The 20,167-nt window shown below is 49.3% G+C and overlaps 1 protein-coding gene across 2 annotated transcripts in view; it reads right to left on the reverse strand.

The window, feature by feature from the left end:
• LOC119402231 (uncharacterized) overlaps nucleotides 1-20,167 on the reverse strand; it is a 134,326-nt gene that overhangs the window by 8,300 nt on the left and 105,859 nt on the right. For both annotated transcript variants that reach the window (XM_049418554.1, XM_037669361.2), the window contains exon 3: nucleotides 15,339-15,421. The gene's annotated coding sequence lies outside the window, so the exon portion shown is untranslated. The remainder of the gene's footprint in view (nucleotides 1-15,338; nucleotides 15,422-20,167) is intronic.

Genomic DNA, 20,167 nt, shown 5'->3' on the forward strand with positions numbered 1-20,167 from the left:
TGTCAGCACGTTTACATATTAATTTGTGTCATTCATATTGACACATACATACATGCATGCCGTAAACATTCATCTTGTCACCTGTCATGCATGTTTATTACACACCAACGCTGCGTGATGGATATTGTTACGGCTGATCTTGAACTGTGTTTATTGAAAGGGCGATGTTGTTGGTCAGTTAATGATTGCGTCGATGGGCTGCACCAGCTCACGTCTTCTTCCTTGTCTCCTTCCCGGTTCATACCGTAGCATTCTCCGATTCCCAGACGAAACCTGCTGGGCGAGCTCAAACCACTCGAAAAGTGTAGGCTCAAACCACTCAAGAGAAGTCAGCGGTATCACAATGCTCCGGCTCGATCGGCACCCAGCTGACGTCAAGGATGCCACCATGTGCGTGAAATCGCTCAACCGATCTACGGTGAATAAGCCACGTTACATTGCGGGGTTCATAACCACACAAAGTCTCCTTTAGACAAAGTTATGTCAGATATCATAGCGCTCTTTCGACCGCTGTTGCGATGCCCTAATACGAAGGCGAACAATACTCCGGGCTTTTTCGGCAATACACGGCATCTTGGCAAATGTATATACGCTGTGAAAGTCAGATGGCAGTATTGTACTAATGTAGCACAACAGTGTACGTGCGTAAAGGAGGTAGAGAAGGACTGCTGTCGATCGTCTCATGCTTTGTAGCATTTAAGCATCTGTGGTGAAGCAAAGATGGTTATCCCAAACTTTGTGATCGGAATATAATACTACTCGCGCTTCTTTTTGTATTTTAATGCGATAGAGTTAAAGAACTCATTTCGCAGAAATTCCGGTGCTGGCGTCGGTGTCGGCGTCGGTGTCGGCGTCGTTGGTTGTGAGCGAAAAATAATCATAGTCCGTGACTGAAAAATCGGCAAAGATGCAAATAAATACATAATAAAAATTTTAGGTTCAAGTCAGAATCGAACCCACGTCGTCTGCGTGGCTAGCATGTGCTCTACCACAGAGCGACACTATTGCTTGAAACTGCTTCGAAAAAAAAAACTATATGAATGTCATGTAGTGGAAGCAACAAAATGTAGTGAGTCAACATAACGCATGTAATATTGCGTGGCAGAAGCGTAGTATTGCGCCAGGTATCAAAACATATGAACTGCGCAACGAGTGGGTTTTTCGAAGGTCCATCCATTACAAAGCGCTCAGACATTTATTCATCATCAGCAGCAAAAGCATCAACAAAGCGAGCAGCTGCGTAGCTTCACGTGTTGCGTTACGCACGCGTAGTGGGCCCGTCGCTCATTCGCGAAAGGGATAATTATGTCATAGTGGGCACCCAACGACTGCACTTGCAGTAGGTATTCTAGGATCGCTTGCAACGGCCAAGGTATCGCGCAGTCGTTCGTTTCTTTACGGCACGGTTGAGGCACGTACCGAGAACCGACGTAACCGGTGCGTTACACGCATAACCACTTCCTTCCGCAAACGGCGCCCGAATGTCTAGGAACCTTACAGATTATCTTAGAATCTTCTCATAAACTTGAGCGCGGAACGCGAACAGTACGTTTTGTTCTGGAACTAACCCGGCCACAATGATAAGGGTGGGACCTTCGTTGCCACAGGTAAAATATCCCGAAGTGCTTTACTGATCAGTAGAGACGGGATTTTAGGCAAATGCCTATGTTGTTCCTTGCGTTCCTATCGTGCCACTTTGATATATGAGCATAAATTAGAGCTTAATAAGGGCCTTTTTACTGTTTTTATAGTGCCTATAAATGCCTTTTTTTGGCGTTCGTGCCTAAATGCCTGTAAGTGCCTATAAATGGCTATTTTCAAGTTCAGCGTCTGTATGAACACTTGTTAAGCTCAAATTTTCTTTTCGAGTGCAGTTTCACACTGTTATTCATGTTACCGAACCACACTGACCTTTCGGAACTCCATAGGGTTCAGCCTAGCGCTCTAGTCCAATCAACTTCCGCAAAACAATCGCTAGCAGCAGTGAAATGGGACGCGCCGGCCACCATACACCGCTGCGCCGACATGACGCGAGAAGTTGGAAGAGGAGAGGTTGAGGAAAGGAAATGAAGCTCTTTCTGCAACCCTACGTAGGAGCACTCTGCAGGGGACTGAGGAAAGGAAAATAACGATAGGAAGTGGAGAGTGGCCGAGGACGCGGCGGGCGGCAGCCGGTTGTCCAGTCCCCAAGGAATTGAAGAACCACCCTGAAGACCTGGGTGTGGCGGTGGTAAGGGAACAAAGGGTCCCCTCTGTGTAGCCGCGGGAAGGTGGTGAAAGAATGTGAAACCGTGGAGTGCCGTCAGGGGAAAGGAGAGGGTAGATCAAAACAACGAAAAATGTGATGTCACGCGGCTTTTGTTTTGTTTGTAATTTACTTCTTAAAGGGCCCCTCTCCAGGTCACATCAGATATTGTAGTTAGACTCTGGAAATTGTTGCGTCCCAATGAAGAGCGTTTTACCACAATAACTTTTAAAATTGGTTCATTACGAGCCGCGAAATGAGCAGGCGAGCTTGAAACCCTTGCCACTCACCCCGTGTAGCCTTCGCAAGCCAAATTGCTTGCCCACCCTCTTCGCTATCGGAGCCGGAGGATCACATGACGCAGACGCATCAACAGGTCATGCACGCGCAAGGTCACGTGCGCATGACGTGCCCGAGCCAGCTCGTGAACGCCATCGGTGTTGTGTCCTTTCGGCATTCTCTGTATGTGCACTGCCTGTTTCTGTGGGACGGATCCTCAGGGCAGGTATACGCTTGGAGAGGCTGGCACGCATCATCTATCCTAAACACGATACACCACGTCGCACCGCTGGAACTGCTGGGACGGTGCACCAAAAACACGCCAAGCGTTGTCAGGGCGAGAGAACGAATGCATGCGAACGGCGGGGGAACGGCGAGAGAACGAATGCATGCGAAATGGAGGCCAATTAGTCTGGTATCTCGTTGCGGTTCCAAGTAAAAAATAATAAAAAATGCGCACGCATTCCGTTTGTGTGCTTTATTATTAAATGCGAAGCATTTCTTAGCGAACTTCTGCGAGTTTGAGCGTATCTATCTATCTATGTATCTATCTATCTATCTATCTATCTATCTATCTATCTATCTATCTATCTATCTATCTATCTATCTATCTATCTATCTATCTAGCCGCCTACGACTTTGTGCTCTCCTGGCCGTTTTGTTAATCGGATGTATACCAAAATTGGTATGGAATAACATGACCGTATTACGAACATAAATGACAGGTCATAAAATGAAAATCATGACATGCATTTCATGAACAGCATGATTTACATTACACGGCCTTGGAGCTCTTGCGGCCATTCCGTTAATTATGACGTGACAAGAGTTCATGGCGAAAATAATAACTGGTCCTAACGTGCAAATCATGACACGCATGTCATGTGCGGCATGATTTACATGACATGGTCTCGGGGCGCTCGCGGCCGTTTAAATGAATGTATATATACGAAAACTGGTATGAAGAGACATTTCGACATGACGAACATAACTGACACGTAATAACATGAAAATCATGACACGCGTGTCATGCACGTCATGATTTACATGTCACGCTCATGACGCACTCGCGGCCGTTTCGCTAGGTTGATATGCACCAAAATTGGTATTGCGCGACGCGACTGTATGACGAACGTAAATTAGAGGTGGTAACATAAAAATCATGAAACGCGTATCATGCACGACATAATTTACATGCCACGCTCATGACGCACTCGCGGCCGTTTCGCTAGGTTGATATACACCAAAATTGGCATTGCGCGCTGACTGTATCAAGAACATGAATAACAGGTGGTAACATGAAAACCATGACATGCATGTCAAGATTTACATGCCACGCTCATGGTGCATTCGCGGACGTTTCGCGGGCTTGATATACGCCAAAAATGGTATTGCGCGACGCGCCTGTATGACGTACGTAAATGAGAGGTGGTAACATGAAAATCGCGACAGGAAAGTCATGTGCGACATGATTTACATGCCATGCTCATGATGCGCTCGCGGCCGCTTCGCTCGCTTGATATACACCAAAATTGGTATTGCGCAACGTGACTGTATGATAAACATATATGACAGGTGGTAACATGAAACCATGACATGCATGTCATGTATGACATGATTTACATGCCACGCTCATGGTGGACTGACGGCCATTTCGCTCGTTTGGTATACACCAAATTTGGTAGTGTGCGATGTGACTGTATGGCGAACATAAATGACAGGTTCTAACATGTGAATTATGTTATGCATGTCATGTACGGTATCATTTACATGACACTGTTATGGCGCGCTTCCGGCCGTTTAGATAACTGGATATATACCAAAATTGGTATGGCATGACAGGAGTGCGTGATGAACATAAATGACCGGTCATGCAGTGTATATACTAGAATATACGTTCCATTGGTATGGTATATACCACATTGTGCATGCACGCGTGCATGGCAAACATGCGATATATGGTGAACTAGATGCCATGGCATGAATGATTTCATTTGGCTCAAAAATAAACAAAGCGATGTATGCAGCTCTTTGCTGGCTGCTTCGCATTACATCGATTCCCACAGTGCGTGGGATCTGCCGGATTTTTTTCATCTATTCAACCAACAGATTACACGATTACACATGTGGCCTCTAATATTTCTCGCAGTGTCACGGGCTACTGTGAGCGACATCAGAGCACCAATGTCTGCGTAGAGGAGTGACGTAAGAGCACAGATAGTCATGCAGGACCATTCCTTGTTGAACGTCGCCCTCTCCATCTTGGGGGGCGCACCCGCGACAAGGGCAAGCGGCATTCAGTTTCACGTCTTACCGTGGCGAGCAGCATTGCAAATCTTGGCAGGCGTGATCGGGAGCGTCAGCTCGAAATGCTAAAACCTGGTGAGGGGCCATTTAAGGTGATCACCGACAGGTGAGCAATTGACCCCGCGATTAGACCCGGCTAATACGGGGCGTCCCTCCCTTTTAGTTTTTTAGTGGGACTGCTTATCTGCTCCTGTGTTGCCCTTCTCAGCGACGTCAAAAAGAAAGAGACCCAGGAGTGTATTGATTCGACGGTGGAAATTGGACTCACCATGCTAGACTATGAAGGGCAGACCGTGTTTTGCGAACCATGCAAGAACAAGGGCAATTGGATGGCTATGTTCCACCGTCGGCACCTTTGTGCGATCATAAACAATAACGTTTTCTGCTTTCCTGTCGCAGATACATATCAAGCACGCATTTGTGTGAAATTATTGGCATTTATGTACAAATTTATTGTGCCTATATTTACAGTTTTGGAAGCCTAAAACGGTGTTTTACCTGCCTATTTTTGGCGCCTAAAACGACCTTTTTTAGTGCCTAAAAGTCCGGCCTCTGCTGATCAGATTGGTCGACCGCCGGCGCCTCTCCTTACCCCTATAAGTGTACTTCACTGTTCATTCTCCAGGCGCAAGTTCGCCCAAATAGAGAGCCCCGTACTTCCCAGTCTTGCTGTAGCCTTCTTCACCGTAACAACCACGTGACATCTGACGCAGGTGCTGGGGCTCGTTCATGTTCCGGACGCTCACGCCACGGCGCGATCCAAAGTACAAGTTGTGAACAAGGAGACGCTAAACAAAGACATCCCGGATCATCGAGCTAGCCGCAGGCAGTTAGGCCTACAGCCAGAGTACGAGCCTCCTCCTGACAACACCAAGCAAACCAAGAAATTGACCTTGACAGCAACGACGACCGCCCCAGTGGCCCCTACATTGATTCGGCTGCATCAACACAGGGAGAGACCAACATTTCGCGGGTCATCACTCAAAGATCTGGAAAGCTGGCCTGAAAGGTACAACCGCATTGCCCTTTTAGACAATCCGCCTTTTTCACGATGCCCCTGCGCATGCGCCCATCCCCTAGCGTGAAAGTCGCGATAAGTCTCTGCATCTCGGAGGCCTTGCTTCCGACAGTGCCGGTTGTCCCGGCCCCCACCATAACCCTACCAAAACGGCAGATGGCAGCACAGGAAAATGAAAGAGGCGGATTGGACTGATGAAGACAAGGCACGTTTATCTTGCCTTGGAAGACGCCGCTCGGACAAAGTTCGAAAACCGAAAGGCTACGCGGACGACCTGGAACATTTTTCGAGCCGCATTCCTGGACACCTTCATGAGCCTCGTCCGCAGGAAAAAACATGACTGATCCCTCCGTCATAGGCATCGGTGTAACACGAAAGCGAAACGTATCTTCACAGAAGTGCTGCTTATTTTGTATTGACATATGAGAGCTTGTAGAATGTCTATTCTTATTTGGCGGCTATAGCACCGTTTTGCGTGGATGCACCCATGCTTACGCCTATTTCATAGAGGTTCTTATCTTGAAACGCAAACGTGTGCGTCCCGCTGGCCTCTGTCTCGCTACACCAAGGCACGACATTCGCCCGTCGAAATCGTTTCCTTTGTGCAAGGCGTATTGCAGCACTTTTGTTATTCGGTGCTTTCACAATCGAAGTAGTCGGCGGCGGAGAAATCCCGTTGGTGCATGTGGAATCTGCACTACGCCGATGAGCCGGCGCCCGCTAACACCAAACAAAAGGCAAAGAACGTAACTGCGTCTGGGGTGCCTCGGCGGCGGAAGCGCCGCCAGTGTCCCTCGCTGCTATCGACACGCTTAAACCATGACCTCCGATATCGCGCGCAATCTCGGACTAAGCGCTAGTAAGAGTCGATTGTGCATTCTTTTCACCTCTCACAGACGGCGGCACCGCCCCGCTCCACCCAGCCTACCTACACTGCCAACAGAGAGCACCGTGCGAGAGAGAATGTGTGAAAGATATAAGGCGCGTTCGTGAAGTGTCCAACATCAAGGTAGCTTAGTTGGTTTGGGTCGGGCCCTTACCGTCGCGACCGCAACGTCGTGAGTTCAATTCCCAGCGGCGCATCTTTTAAATGCGAATGCATTTCTTAGTCGGGCTATGTGAGGCATCCGGCGTTGTCCGCGCGCCTCTCCGCTCTCGCTCCCTCTCCCAGAGCAACAGCTGCGGGCGCGCGCGCTTATCCTCGCCCCTCGCAACCGGAGCAGGTGGTGCGGGCGGAGTAGCGGAGAGTGAGTGGAGAGGAGGAGCGCGCTCTGGAGTGTGAGGGCGCTCGCATCCGAGCTCCCGCGTGTGTGGAGAGAGTGTAGGAGAGGGCAGGCGCAGTGCTTCGCCGCCGCTTCTCTCGCCGTTCGCTCTCTCTCCTCCCTGCGCCACCGCCTCAATGCTGTGCGTTTGAAACACGTTTGTAGCGTTTGTGCTGCCTTGGCACAGCCTGAAAACAGCGCGTTCTAAACGCGTTTGTGCTGCATTGAAGGCGGTGGCAACATCCCTGAGGTTATTACGAACGCACGTAGGAAGCGTTCGTTGAAAGAGGCGCCCAAAAGGGAGACACTTGAGCGCGTCGCTTTGTCGAGCTTTACGCCATTAAAGTTACTACGCCGTGTACTCTCGGCACATGAAATGCATTCGTATTTCCTCACGATTCCCTTCGGGGAGGTGGGGGCATTTTCTTGGTTTTTTCTTCTCATCCGTTGGCATCCATTTTATCAACGTCATATCTGCAACGGATGTACTTGGTGGATCTCGGCATATAACACTTTCGTGTTAAAAAGCTCCTAGAGACCCGTGTGCACCTGCTGAACGAGAACATAGATATGTACACAGAAGAAATGATCCGCCTGTTTCACCATGCCTTCCCCGCTACGTCCGAGAGACGATTCGCTTCCTGACGCGGGTTTGTGGGACGGGTTTCTATGCAACCCACCGAAGACAGCCATGGAACTTATTTCGGACGCCACGACGATCGAAAATGCACTTGAAATCCGTACCAGACAGTACAACCGCCGCATTCCCGCGACGAGCTACGGGAGGTTTAAGCGCTGCAATCCGACTGCGCGGGACGCCCCAGTACTACAAGTACTACGAGGGCTTACTTTGGTGTTCCTTAAGTGCGATGTCCGTGAAATAAAAGTGCAAATTCTGTGCGCCGTGTACCGTTATATTTGTCTCACATGTTCGCAAGCGCCGTCTACTGATCTGCAGTGAATTCCGAGTGTATGTGGCAGCCACCCTAGCACACTTTGTGCTGCAATACAAAGGCAGAAACCCTGCCATACAAGCAGCAGCAGCAGCAGATGCAGACCAAAACCTCCTTAGTGAAGCGTAGGAGGCTGCGATCTCGAAGCCCGACCTGGTCGACCAGCGCCAACTCGGTGCGCTGGCCCGGCAGGCGGTCCAGGCCAGAGGGTTACTGGAGTAAGGGACCCTCCCACATTCACTTACTGGCCACTTAATAAACCTCGACTGGGTAGCGCAAAAACACGGAACAAAAGATAGAGACGTAGACAGCACAAGCGCTAACTTCAAACCACGTTTATTTTGGAACACGCAAGAATATATACACCACTAATCACAACGATCTCAACTATCGGCTCATGATACGCCAACTCTTTAAACTAACAAGAAAAAACCATTCGTACTTCTGCGCAGAATACCACATGCGTCGGACGGCGAACACACCCCAAAAAACAACAAATGATTCACTCATTTAGAAAAAAAAATTTCATACACTCTTTTCGATTCCACGCGCGACATCAGGTACTGACGCGATATTAGGACGCTAAACTAAGGAATGATAGTTCCTTATCGTGTAGGTGTACAGACGGCTGGCTTACGCACGAGGTCCCTTGCCTCTGGATGATGCAAGCCTCAGTTATCTCACGAGTTAATTGTACCCTGTGACGGAATAAAACGGAGGTTAGTTCAAACTGCGGATCGCAACCACACTGACGGCAATGTAAGGCCAAATTTGACGACGGAGCACATTTTAAGGAGCTGTGATGCTCGCGCAGACGGATGTTCAGGCAGCGGCCAGTCTGGCCCACGTGCGTTTTGCCACATGAAAGGGGGATCTGGTACACAACCCCCTTTACACATGACACAAAGCGAAGGCCATGCTTCATGGTGCACTGTCCACTTGCTTCTTCTTTTCTTTTCTGTCGATACTGCAGTCTCGGGCAAATCCCTTTCAGCTTATTTGTGGCTGAAAAAACAACATTAACGTTAAACCGTGCCGCCACTCTCTTGAAGCGGTGGGACACTCCGTGAATGTAAGGAATCACGGAGAACGGCCTGCTTTTTACACTTCTTCCTTCCGGTGCCACCTTTCCTTGTGCTCTTACTTCTTTTAGCACACGTTCACTGGTGGCCGCTATTACAGCATCAGGTTAACCGGCCTGCTGCAATTTCTCCGCTTGTTCGTGAATGCTTTGGCTCACCAGCTGCGAGCAGGACTTTGATATCGCAGAGCGAATACATGACATCGCCTCTGCCCAACTTGCCGCACTTATCACCTAATAAACGTTTCTCTCTCTCAAAAAGTGTTGCAGCGCCTCTTTAATGTGACAATTTGAAACAAACACGAATTTTTTGTATGTTCAAAAAGTGTTTCAAGGAGCCTTTAAAGTGACCATTTGAGATAAAGACAATTTGTTGACATCACAGGCGTCGCGCGACAAAAAATGTTTTTCTATCTCTTCCCCGCCCCCTTCCCCTTCCCCGGCGCCGAGCCTCCCGACTGCAGAAGTTGGACAATAGTAAGTGAGCAAACTTCTTTAACGTGAGAAGGATGTCCGAGTGTTCTTGCTGCGATACTTCAAAAAGAAGATCCCTAGATGAAAGCTTCTTTGCGTCGTAATTGTTTCACCTGAGGTTCTCAGGGGTCCTAGCGATCAGGAAACAGACATGCAGGTCGACTTCTGTTGGAGATTACATCGGTGAGAAAGCTTTCAGGGACCAATCCTGTATATTGGAGGAAGGCGTTCTCGTGCGATATGGGTATGCTGATTGTTCCCAAGATGTCACCTGTGTTCGTCTTATTCACAGGAAGGTCCCGGAGCTCTCCACCTGGTAAACAGACTGAAAGCCCGTCGGCCGGAGCTTCACCATGGGCCCGACCGGCACCGTTCATGGTTTTTAACACTTCACCTTAAAACGTTTCGCTACGGTGAGGTTAACAGCTTCGCTATGGGGGCTAAGAGTCCATGGTGGCGCCAAGCACCATCAACTTGATACTCAAGGTGCCCTTGCGTGGCGTGCGAAAGGAGCTGCTGTAATTGTCGCCATCCTCGCAGCCGCAAGTAGACCCGGTAGCCGACATCGCTCGCGAGGAACTTCAGCCGTCGCTAGTACTTTCGGGACCGCCGCAACCTGAGGCGGAAGCCATGAGTTATGCTGCTGCAACACACCGTGCTGTCGCCACTCCTCGTAATCTCCAAGAACTCGCGCTGTCGCGTATTGTCGACAGACAGCGCCGCCACCTCCGACGCCATCCCGGCTGCCTGTGAGCTAACTCAACGTCGCACGAAAGACCGACCTTTGGTGCGCTGTGCTACCGCTGCGGGAGTCCGGCACACCTACCGCAGCTGCCAGTACCGCCAGATGGGACTACGCGGCTTAGCCTTCAACGCACTGCGTCCACAGCGTGGTGAGCAGCCACGCGACTATGGCCGACACTGAATCGACACCCCAACGTTCGTCGAGTTCACCGTCGGCAGGACACTACCGGTCCTCTAGTGACGCCCGCAATACAGTGGCCTTAATCGGGGCCGTTAACCACGAGACCATATTCATAAAAGTAAAGGCAGCAACCGATGGAGGTGCGGTTGCTGTACGACGAAATACCTTGATGTCTTCAGCTCCTTGATGTCGTCGCAGCAGTAAGGCACCGATGGCTGCCGATACCATTAGCATCCGTGTGCACTTCCTTCCGCGATGATGTATTGGTATTAAAGTGAAGCAATATGGGCCTCGATGTTAGGGAATATATTAGCTGGGAGAATGCGTCACCGTAAAGCGATGTCCAGTTGATAGAGAGAAACAACATTTATTGAAAAAAAATGTGGTTCATTAGCCAGTGGAGCCTTGGAAGAAGGGCCCCACCCGCAACGTCCAGTTGAAAGAGACGCATTTTAGGGGCGAAGCTCCTTAAGGCGGCACCCGTTCGTCCCTCGTAGTCGTCGTAGTAGTCGTAGTGCGTAACCAGTCTTACGCTTTCACCTCCAAGGTGGTGCCGGTGGGAGATTTTTCCTGTGCCTTGTTGAACAATAAAGAATTCGCAGCGTGCGCGTTAACTAAAAGCCGAATTCTTCTGTCTCTCATTCTCCATTAGCAGCCATTGGCATGTTCCAGTAGGAAACGTTAGTAGAAGTAGAAGTGTAAGTGTTAGCTAAAAGCCGACTTCTGTCTCTCATTCCCATTAGCAGCCATTGTTTACCTCCAAGGTAGTGCCTGGTGAGATTTCTCCTGTGCGTGATTAATCAATAAAAGTTTTGTTCAAAACGCCGTTCATTGATGAAATAAACCAACAAAAGACGCCAGATGTTTTGTAAAAGCAAAACGAAAGAACGCCAGATGTTTCTAAAGCAAAACGAAAAGACGCCAGCTGCTTAACGAAAGACGCCAGATGTTTTCTAAAGCAATGGTTTTCTAAACAATGAAAATTCACAGCGTACATGTAAAATTAAAGTGAGCTGCAAGTCGTCATAACTCATCGAACCTTTAGTATAAACGCGCCCGATCTCACGTCGGTGATGATGTACTGGGCAGAATTCACGGAAGATTCACGGTTTACCGATGAACCTCCGCAGCTTCGCCCACTCATCATCATTCACTCCCTGGATATGCTGTGATTTTTTTTTTTTTTGAAACGACATGTTAGGGGATACCTGACGTGCGCAAACTTGTGGAGATAGGTTCGCAAGAAGCTTATCCTACGAGGCGACTGGGAAGGGACGCGACGTTCTCCGCTGCCGCAGCGAGCAAAGACGCTATGGACGGGTTCGTTGAATCTCCGACACGAGCAGAAAAGGCACTCGAGGCGGGTTGTCAACAAACACGGGTTTATTAACCCAAGACGCAGCACTGTGCTACAATCACGGCATTGCGGGTCGTCAGGGTAACTCTGCAAGACCGATCGAGTACGCTTGCCGGCAGCGCTACGACCATCACACAAAGCGTAGCAGTCGAGCGCACGGACGAGAAGCCGCCTGCCAGAGCAGCGCGTCAACCTCTCGTGCAAGCCTGAGAGCATATGACGCGGGCAAGCCCGCGCCAGAGAGAAGCGATCTCACGGGGTAAGGGGGTTGTCACTGGCGGCCAATGAAAACAGGCATTGCACAGTGGCGTAAGCTAGCGTGTGCCTTGTCCAAACATGTTCGGACGCTTGCCCGCGCGCCGGAATGTCGCCAGATGGCTCGCACCGGACAAAAAAGCCTGGCGCTGCCGCCATGGTCGCCATACTGCCGATTAACGGCGGTTCCCGGCGCTCGAGCCGCGCGGGGCCAACACACGCGCTAGCCGGGGAACGAGGCGCCAGAGGGAAAGGTGCGCTCAATTCCCACAAACTTTGGCTCGACTCAACTGGAATATTAGCAAAGCTCCAAGCATCTCCCCAGCTCCCGCACTGACATCGCTGGCTCAAAGGAGATAACTACCGCAATCTCCCACGGATCTGGCCCCACACCGTTTTTGTCGAGCAGATGCGCAAGTGCTAGCGTTTCTGTGCCGACGCAACGACATTTCTAAGAGTCTTGTATCACGCCGGCCTTCTTGACACATTCGAGAACAAACATTCGACGTTGGTTACGCTCCCTCAATATGGTGGACATCATCTAGGGAGCACAAAAACTTTTCCATTGAAGTGCACGAATGGTACCTTCCATAAGTCGTTCGTATGTTTCTGACACGCTAATAGGCCAAACGGCATAACGTCAAATTCATGAAGGCCCCCTGGTGCCACGATGGCCGTTTTGTCTTTGTCATTTGGGTGCATGAATATATGCCAGTACCTTGACCATCAATCTAGTGATCATAAGTAGGCAGCGGAATGTAGAAATGTGATGACGTCATCAATTCTAGGAAGTGGATACCCATTGTCCTTTTGGTGACAGCGTTGAGCTTCCTGTATTCAATACAGAACCGCCACAATTCATTCTTCCTTATTAACATCAATGGTGCTGCCAAGCACTAGAGTACTTTTGAGCAACACCTTTCCGTACCATACGGTATAATGCAGCTATACTATTAGCTGACACGCGCGCTTTGTCCGGCACCGTCATAACAGGCAAAGGAGTATTCAGGAGTGACGCAGACATCCTGGAGACTACCTATATTGAGGGCGTTGGCTAACTTCCCAACGGCAGTTGTGACGTAGAACATCGCCGTTCTGACGCGAACGGCGTTGATATCTGGCTGGTGGCGTCAGGCCACCAGCCAGTTGAGGTCTGATGCTGGCGAGTTGCTCCTGTAGTAATTAGGGAAGGCATTCCTGGGTATTCAGCCGATGGTGCTTGTAGCTGATGGTGCCTGTGGGTCAATGGTCGTCATAAGCGCCGTGTACAAAATTCAGCTAAGTCGGTGATGGGACCAATTTTGTTTGGCAATGCCAGCGACAAAAACGAGAAATGTGTTCTATGGCTCCACAGTTGTAATAGACAGGCTATGCATAACCGACGTTGCAGGCTTCGGAATAAGCGTTGGGACGCTGCACTAGTACACGCGATTGTCGATTCTTCTGAATGTCGATTCATGTTGTCAGCTGTACGAGTGCGTTGATCGTGCGTCATGTAGCCAAAGAAACGCCCGTCCTATCGACTCCACAGTGTGCAACACCTGACATCGCAGACAATGATGCAGGTTAGTGAAAGGAGAGAGAGGAGATCATTTTTAATGAAAATCCCGGAGAGGTTAGCCTGGTTTGTCGCCTGGCTTGCTACTACAGGTGTCGGGTGATGACTATGGTATATACAATAATCACAGGTTAGTGAGGTGTGTTAAAAGCGCGACTAAGCTGTTCGACATCCGCCCCCTTCTTGCGTTGGTCAAATCTTTCGCAAAAAATTTCCCTTACAGTTGCGAAAGGTCAAGTTGAAAAGTGTAATCGTCGGACCTCCCGAACTTTGACGTGATATGGCGCATCTTCATGATCTCCAAAGTGCGGCAATCTTCGATGACGTCGGTGATCGAGATGAGACTAATTGCCGATGAAGCATTTGTGGACATCCTCGGTAATACCTCTGAGGTGTCCAACTTTGTCGTTTTCGGACATTTGAGGATTTACACTCTTACATAACTTAAGGATCTCCTCTATGTGCGCTGTCCATGTCTCCCCCGGTACTTGCGCACGCTGATGCACCGTATGCTCCGCCGACTTCCTTTTCGTGTTGGTATCTCCAAAGCGCTACGTTAGGTCAGTAACGAAGCCGTCGCAGCTCGTCGGCGACTCTTCATTATTCGCGAAACTAACTAGCACAGTGTCTGTGAGTAAAAGAACGACGTGCTCCAGCTTAGCTGTGGAGTTCGGCGGTGGTACTTGGTCACCCGCTTGTAGTGGGTGAGCCATTCTTCCACGTCCTTGCCGAGCTTTCTCGAGCAAGGTCGTCGCTCTGTCTGAGCATTCAGTGTCCGCTACTCCACGATGGAGTAGCCAGAGATTGCTGTTAGTCGGCACTGTGGGACATCGGGATGACCAGTGGCGGCTTAGGCAATCGAGCGAGGTGTCGCCTACGGCATGGGACTATCTGCAGCAGCTACCCCGTCTTGGTCGATTTACCCCGGTCCTCCACCAGAACTGTGATACGGTTAAGGATGAAATGTATTTCATTACCGGACGAGTTCGGTGGTCAGGTGATGATGATATATACTCTACCTGATGGCCTTCACCCACAAAGGGAGACGGACTAAGAACCGGGTGGCAGGATCCTTTTGATAAAGACCTATGAAGCTAAAAAAAACTGGAACTTTAAGATAAAAATCAAGCATCGAAGAAATGAAGATGGTAGACGTGCAAGCGGTTATGATGGCGTCAATTGGCTGCACCAGCTCACGTCTTCGTCCAACTCTCGTTGTCTGGCTGATACGATAGCAATACCGTGATATACTGTAGCAAAGTAATAGTGAAACAACCGCCATGGCGTCACGAAGGTACCTTCTTGAGTATGTCATGGGGTGAATGACATGCATGCTTCATGTAGGTCTCACACCAACTTAAGTATGTCAAAAGAAATGTCAAATGAAACGGCCATTAGAGCAGCTAGCCGTTGGCGACTAGATAGATAGATAGATAGATAGATAGATAGATAGATAGATAGATAGATAGATAGATAGATAGATAGATAGATAGATAGATAGATAGATAGATAGATAGATAGATAGATAGATAGATAGATAGATAGATACGGTCAGTGCATTTCTTGGAAGTGTACCACTTTAGATTATTCCACTATAAATACAAAAGAGCCATGAAGGTCGTACCATTCAGTTGGGTATTATTCATTGTGACGTAATGTGCCCCAGACTGAGGTTGCTTGAATTCATATGTGTGGCCGAATTCCTCCCTGTAAACATAAAAAAGAGAACGCAAAAATCGTGGTAAATGAAACGCGCGTAAGAACAACGGCGAATACAGCGCACGTGAGGGAATCACTGATACACTAAGCGTTGTTTGGTGACAAAGTAGGACTTGAAGGCTTGCTGACGTAAGAATAAGGAGGTATGTGAAAAAGTCTGTGGCAGATCTAACGCTAATGATGGAAGCAGTCATGGTTTTGTGGACAGATAACACAATGACTCAGTTATTTCGATCCATCGAGCGGCAACGTTCTCGGAGATACACACGCGTTCCATTTATAATCACACTTCCGCATTCTTTTGCGGCGGTCAGCAGCGTAACGAGGAGCGTATTTTTGTGCTCAATGCGTAATTCTCGGTTTGATTTATTGCTACAATTACCATGCGCTTCAGTCTTAGTTTGTTAGCCTCATTACTTCCACGGTCAGTGGTTCTCTTGCAGATTTACTTACCTCTCAGCACCTGTCATCACCCCTTTATGCTTGTAATATTGGTCTGTTAGGCCACAAAGCATTGCAGACCGCTAAAGCCTCACCTTTAACAGTTCAAGACGATAGTGCTATCGGACCCCGTCCAAACGATATGTTCCCGAAGTAGAGTACTACCCATCATGTGCCTGTATGGCAGTGCGCCCATCTGCGTAGCGGCGCCCTGATGTTGCAACTGATGGTGATATTATTGAATTCTTGCTGAACCCTATTTAATGGGGGTGGGGTAGCTTTGAGCCACCCGCTAATTACGTGAGCCACGTGGTGAGGCGTCTGATACAGTTCGGCACTTCTTCAACGCTTCGGTCTTCATACAAAGCAGCTTGAAGCCACTGGCATGGTATATGGTACAATATTTCACTGACACGCAGAATGCCTGAGTTAACCCTGATTTTGATCACCCTGATTTCCATCCATCGAGTTGTCTCGCTCCCGAACAGTGCATCTGCGAGTCGGCACTGCGTTTTCTGCGACACGGGCTCCTTAACGCTATCTAATAAAAGTGTGGAATCCACACATCTTCGACAAACGTAAACTGGTGTGGCACATAAGCATTAGCACACTACCAGCGGGCCGATTTTTACGCGAGCGTGTTAAAGAGCTCGTTTCACAGACATCCCGGTGCCGGCGTCAGGGTCATTGGTTGTGAGTGAAAAATCAGCCTTTTTCGTGAGCTAAAATTAGCCATAGAGCAAAAAAAAATAAATAATAATAAATTGGGGAGGGGCGAGGCATGTAGAGAAGGGTGTTTCAGCTCCACTAACGTGAAACCTGTGGAGGGGCGAAGCATGCAGTGTGCGCCGGTGTTTCCCACAGCGAAATCACTGGCAATTTGAGACAGAAGAAAGATTAGATAGAGACCCGCAGTCCGCTTTTAGTTAGCGTGCACGCTGCGAATCTCCTATTCAACTACGCAAAAGAGAAATCTGCCACAGGGGCTACATTGCAGGTCAAGATCCAGTGTCTATACATACGGGATGGCCGGTGAACGATTGTGCAGCGCGAGCAGTCAGTTTTTTTCAATCAAGAAACTCGCTAGCAGAAGCTGCCTGCGTCAGTGTTCTCTCTAACGGGCGAGGGCGCGTTGTCGTTCCTTGCGAGCAGGTAGTTTAGCGTTCATCGCAGAAAGAGCGTTTCCATAGTCAACGCGCGCTGTTCGCTCTCTCCCACCACACGGCGAGCGCTGAGGCGGTAGCGCCCTCCCTTGCGCTCGAGCAAATGGACCTTTACGATGGCAGACGTCGATGCACTCCGACAAGCCGAGACCCTCAGGTGCTTCGCCCCTAAAACATTGGTCCGAGTGAAAGTCGAACTCGGTCCTTATGCGTGGCAGGCATGTGTTGTACATATGTTCTGCCACAGAGCTACGCCATTGCTCCCAAATGCTTTCGAACCAAACCCTATACGAATGTCATGTTGTGCAAGGAGTCTCCTAAGCGCATGTAATGTTGCGTTGCCGAAGCATAGAATGGCGCAGGGGGGGGGGGGGGGAGTGGTTTTTGATAATTGAAATGAAGAGAAAAGTGCACCCCGCCATTTTCTCTCATAGGGATGGACACCTCAGAAGTAGTGCACGGGGAAGGGGAGTGGGGGTAAATATAATAGACAGAACGAGAACATACCAGAACGAGGCAGAGAGTAGAGCCTCTCGATGAGGTGCTGCCCGTGGGTCGTGCCTTTCACCCGCAGGACGTGGTGGAAGGCTTGTTTAGTAGCACGAAGGGAGATCGGCGTTTCCCCCGCATCGGCGAGAGGTGGGACCAATTTGGCTGCTGCTGGGGAGGCCGTAGAAGGTCCGCACCGCAGCGCGGTGGTCGGCGTCAAGTTTGGCCCACTGGCCCTCTGGCAGAGAAGCCAGAGGAAGGCCGTAGAGGACCCTGGCAGTAGCGACGCCGTTGTATAGACACAGGGCGAGCTTAGGCGTGCAGCCACGCCCTCGGGCAAGGAGGCCACGGGCGGCGCAGAGAACTTTCCGGCTCGTGTTGCGCAGGGCCCGTATTCTCAAACGATCGCAAAAGGCGATACTATCGCGTTTGGTGACGTAGAATTTGATGCGTTCAATAGGTGAAAAAAACACTTGCGTGTGACGTCATTGTTGCAACTGGCCGTTGGTATTACGAATGTCTCACAACACAGGAGTGAGCGCACCGTACGAGCGCAGAGCAACACGAGTGCGGCGTTTTCGAGCGTGTGCGGCTGCTTCTACGCAGTGGCCAGGCTTGGCCAGCTTGGCTGTGGCTACTTGAAATATAAGACGTGTTGAAAGTGCTTTCAACGTTTTTTTTTGTTCGATTATTTAATGCACAGTATAATATTTAGAGAATGCAACTTTGCGTGAAACGTATTTTCGTTGAGAGTTTAACACGGTGTACTCGGAGAGTTCAGCTGTAGCGTGCCGCCGCAGCGACATCGTCTCAAGATCTCAACATGTTGCCGGCTCGCGATAAGCAACGCGATCAACGCACGGTTCGTGTTCCTGGGACGTTCAAATCACGAAAAAACACGCGCTGGCAAAGAACGAGTGCTGATAACACCCCAAGGTAATGCTCGATGAAAGCTTCAGCGTAAAAAATGCTGCGTAATCCACCGAGGATTGAATACTAGAAGCTACCGCCTACGTCACTGAAATGCTAGACTTCGCCACGAACCGACGGTTAACGGTGCCTTCGTTTATTGCAGATATGTCGAGAGCACCGTCTAGCAACATGACGCAAAATTGACGTCGGCGGAATTACCAGTTGGCGCCCTAACATTTCCGGTTTGCTCAATAGCCAATCAGCGCACACCAAAGGCGATACTTTTGCGATTGTCTCCTTTTGAGAATACGGGCCCAGATCACGCACCGCTGGTCGCCAGGAAAGACGGTAATCTATGACGACACCGAGGTAGCGTACCTTGGTGCTCCAATGGATGAGGGTGCCACGAAGAGAGAGCTTGAGGCTCTTTAATCGTGCAGCTGCACAGGGGTGTACGAGGAGAGCGTCGATTTTCGTCGCCAAGAGGGAGAGGCCAACTCTGCAAATGTATCCATCCACGGTGTTGATGGCGCACTGGACTGACTGGAAGAGGGTGGCACGCCTGTTCCTTCGAGCACTGGCGAAGATAATAATAATAATAATAATAATAATAATAATAATAATAATAATAATAATAATATTAAAAATTCGGCAGATCCCACGTACCGTGGGAGTCGGATGTTATGCGAAGCATACGGCGGGTAGGTGACTGTAGCGTAACCTTTTTTTACTGTAGCGACACGTTACAAAATGACGCTAAAGATTTGTATAAATTTTACACGCACACTTATATATTTGAAGAACCGCATATGTGTTATATAACCAGTTGTTTACGGTTGGGTAACGCTGCCAATGGCAACGTGGGTATTACCAACACCAGAAGCGGTAAGCAGATATGTAGCGCTTATACGTGTCCCGAGAACGCACGCACGTTTCACGAACCCGTGTGCATGTGTGCAAGAAGTTCTTGACAGTTTTTGAACAAGGGCATCATCACCGTGATCAGTGAGCACCAGCAGCTGGTCAAGACTTGTTATAGGATCCCGTCGTGATCGTGGTGACGAGGGGTCCATGTGTAGTAAAATATGTGGTATAGTAGAGCTGTTGGAATTCGTGGATGCCTCGGTCATTTCGTCGACAAATTGTCTGTCGACAGAGCCGGCGACATGTCGGAACCTGAAGCCACCCTTCACGTTGGTGAGGTATAGGCCGTCGAGGCTGGTAGGCCTGGATAGTGCTACGTAGACCAACATCAGTGGATGGTGTTTGTCGTTTTTGTAGACTACCTCGGCGTATGTGGCCTACGTAGCCTAGTCTACAAAGCGGCTGTCAATCAATCTGGCGTCATCCTCGGTCAGCATGAGGCCATCGCCCAGCCTCGTAAGAAATGAAGAGGACACTGCGTCGTTCTGGCGGACTAAGTGCGCTTTACGGTGCGGTGATGTGGATATCATATGTAACTTTCGTTAATGTATTCCTCCGGGGTCGAGCAATGCTTAAATATAGCTTGCTAAATCATAGGAATACAAACGTAATGTTTATTAGACTGCTATAAAAGCGGAGCCAACACTGGAACTACAGACGTTAATCTGATATGACGCCTGTATCGTAGAAGTAGACATCGTGGGAGTAGCATGTAGTGTTTATTGATTTCTTGTAAAATTATATAGCCAGCACCACAAGCACAATTGACGTTGCACCGATATTACGCCTGCGTAGGCTGTTTTTC

Source organism: Rhipicephalus sanguineus, chromosome 8 (assembly GCF_013339695.2).
Source record: "Rhipicephalus sanguineus isolate Rsan-2018 chromosome 8, BIME_Rsan_1.4, whole genome shotgun sequence".
Classification (NCBI taxonomy): Eukaryota; Metazoa; Arthropoda; class Arachnida; order Ixodida; family Ixodidae; genus Rhipicephalus; species Rhipicephalus sanguineus.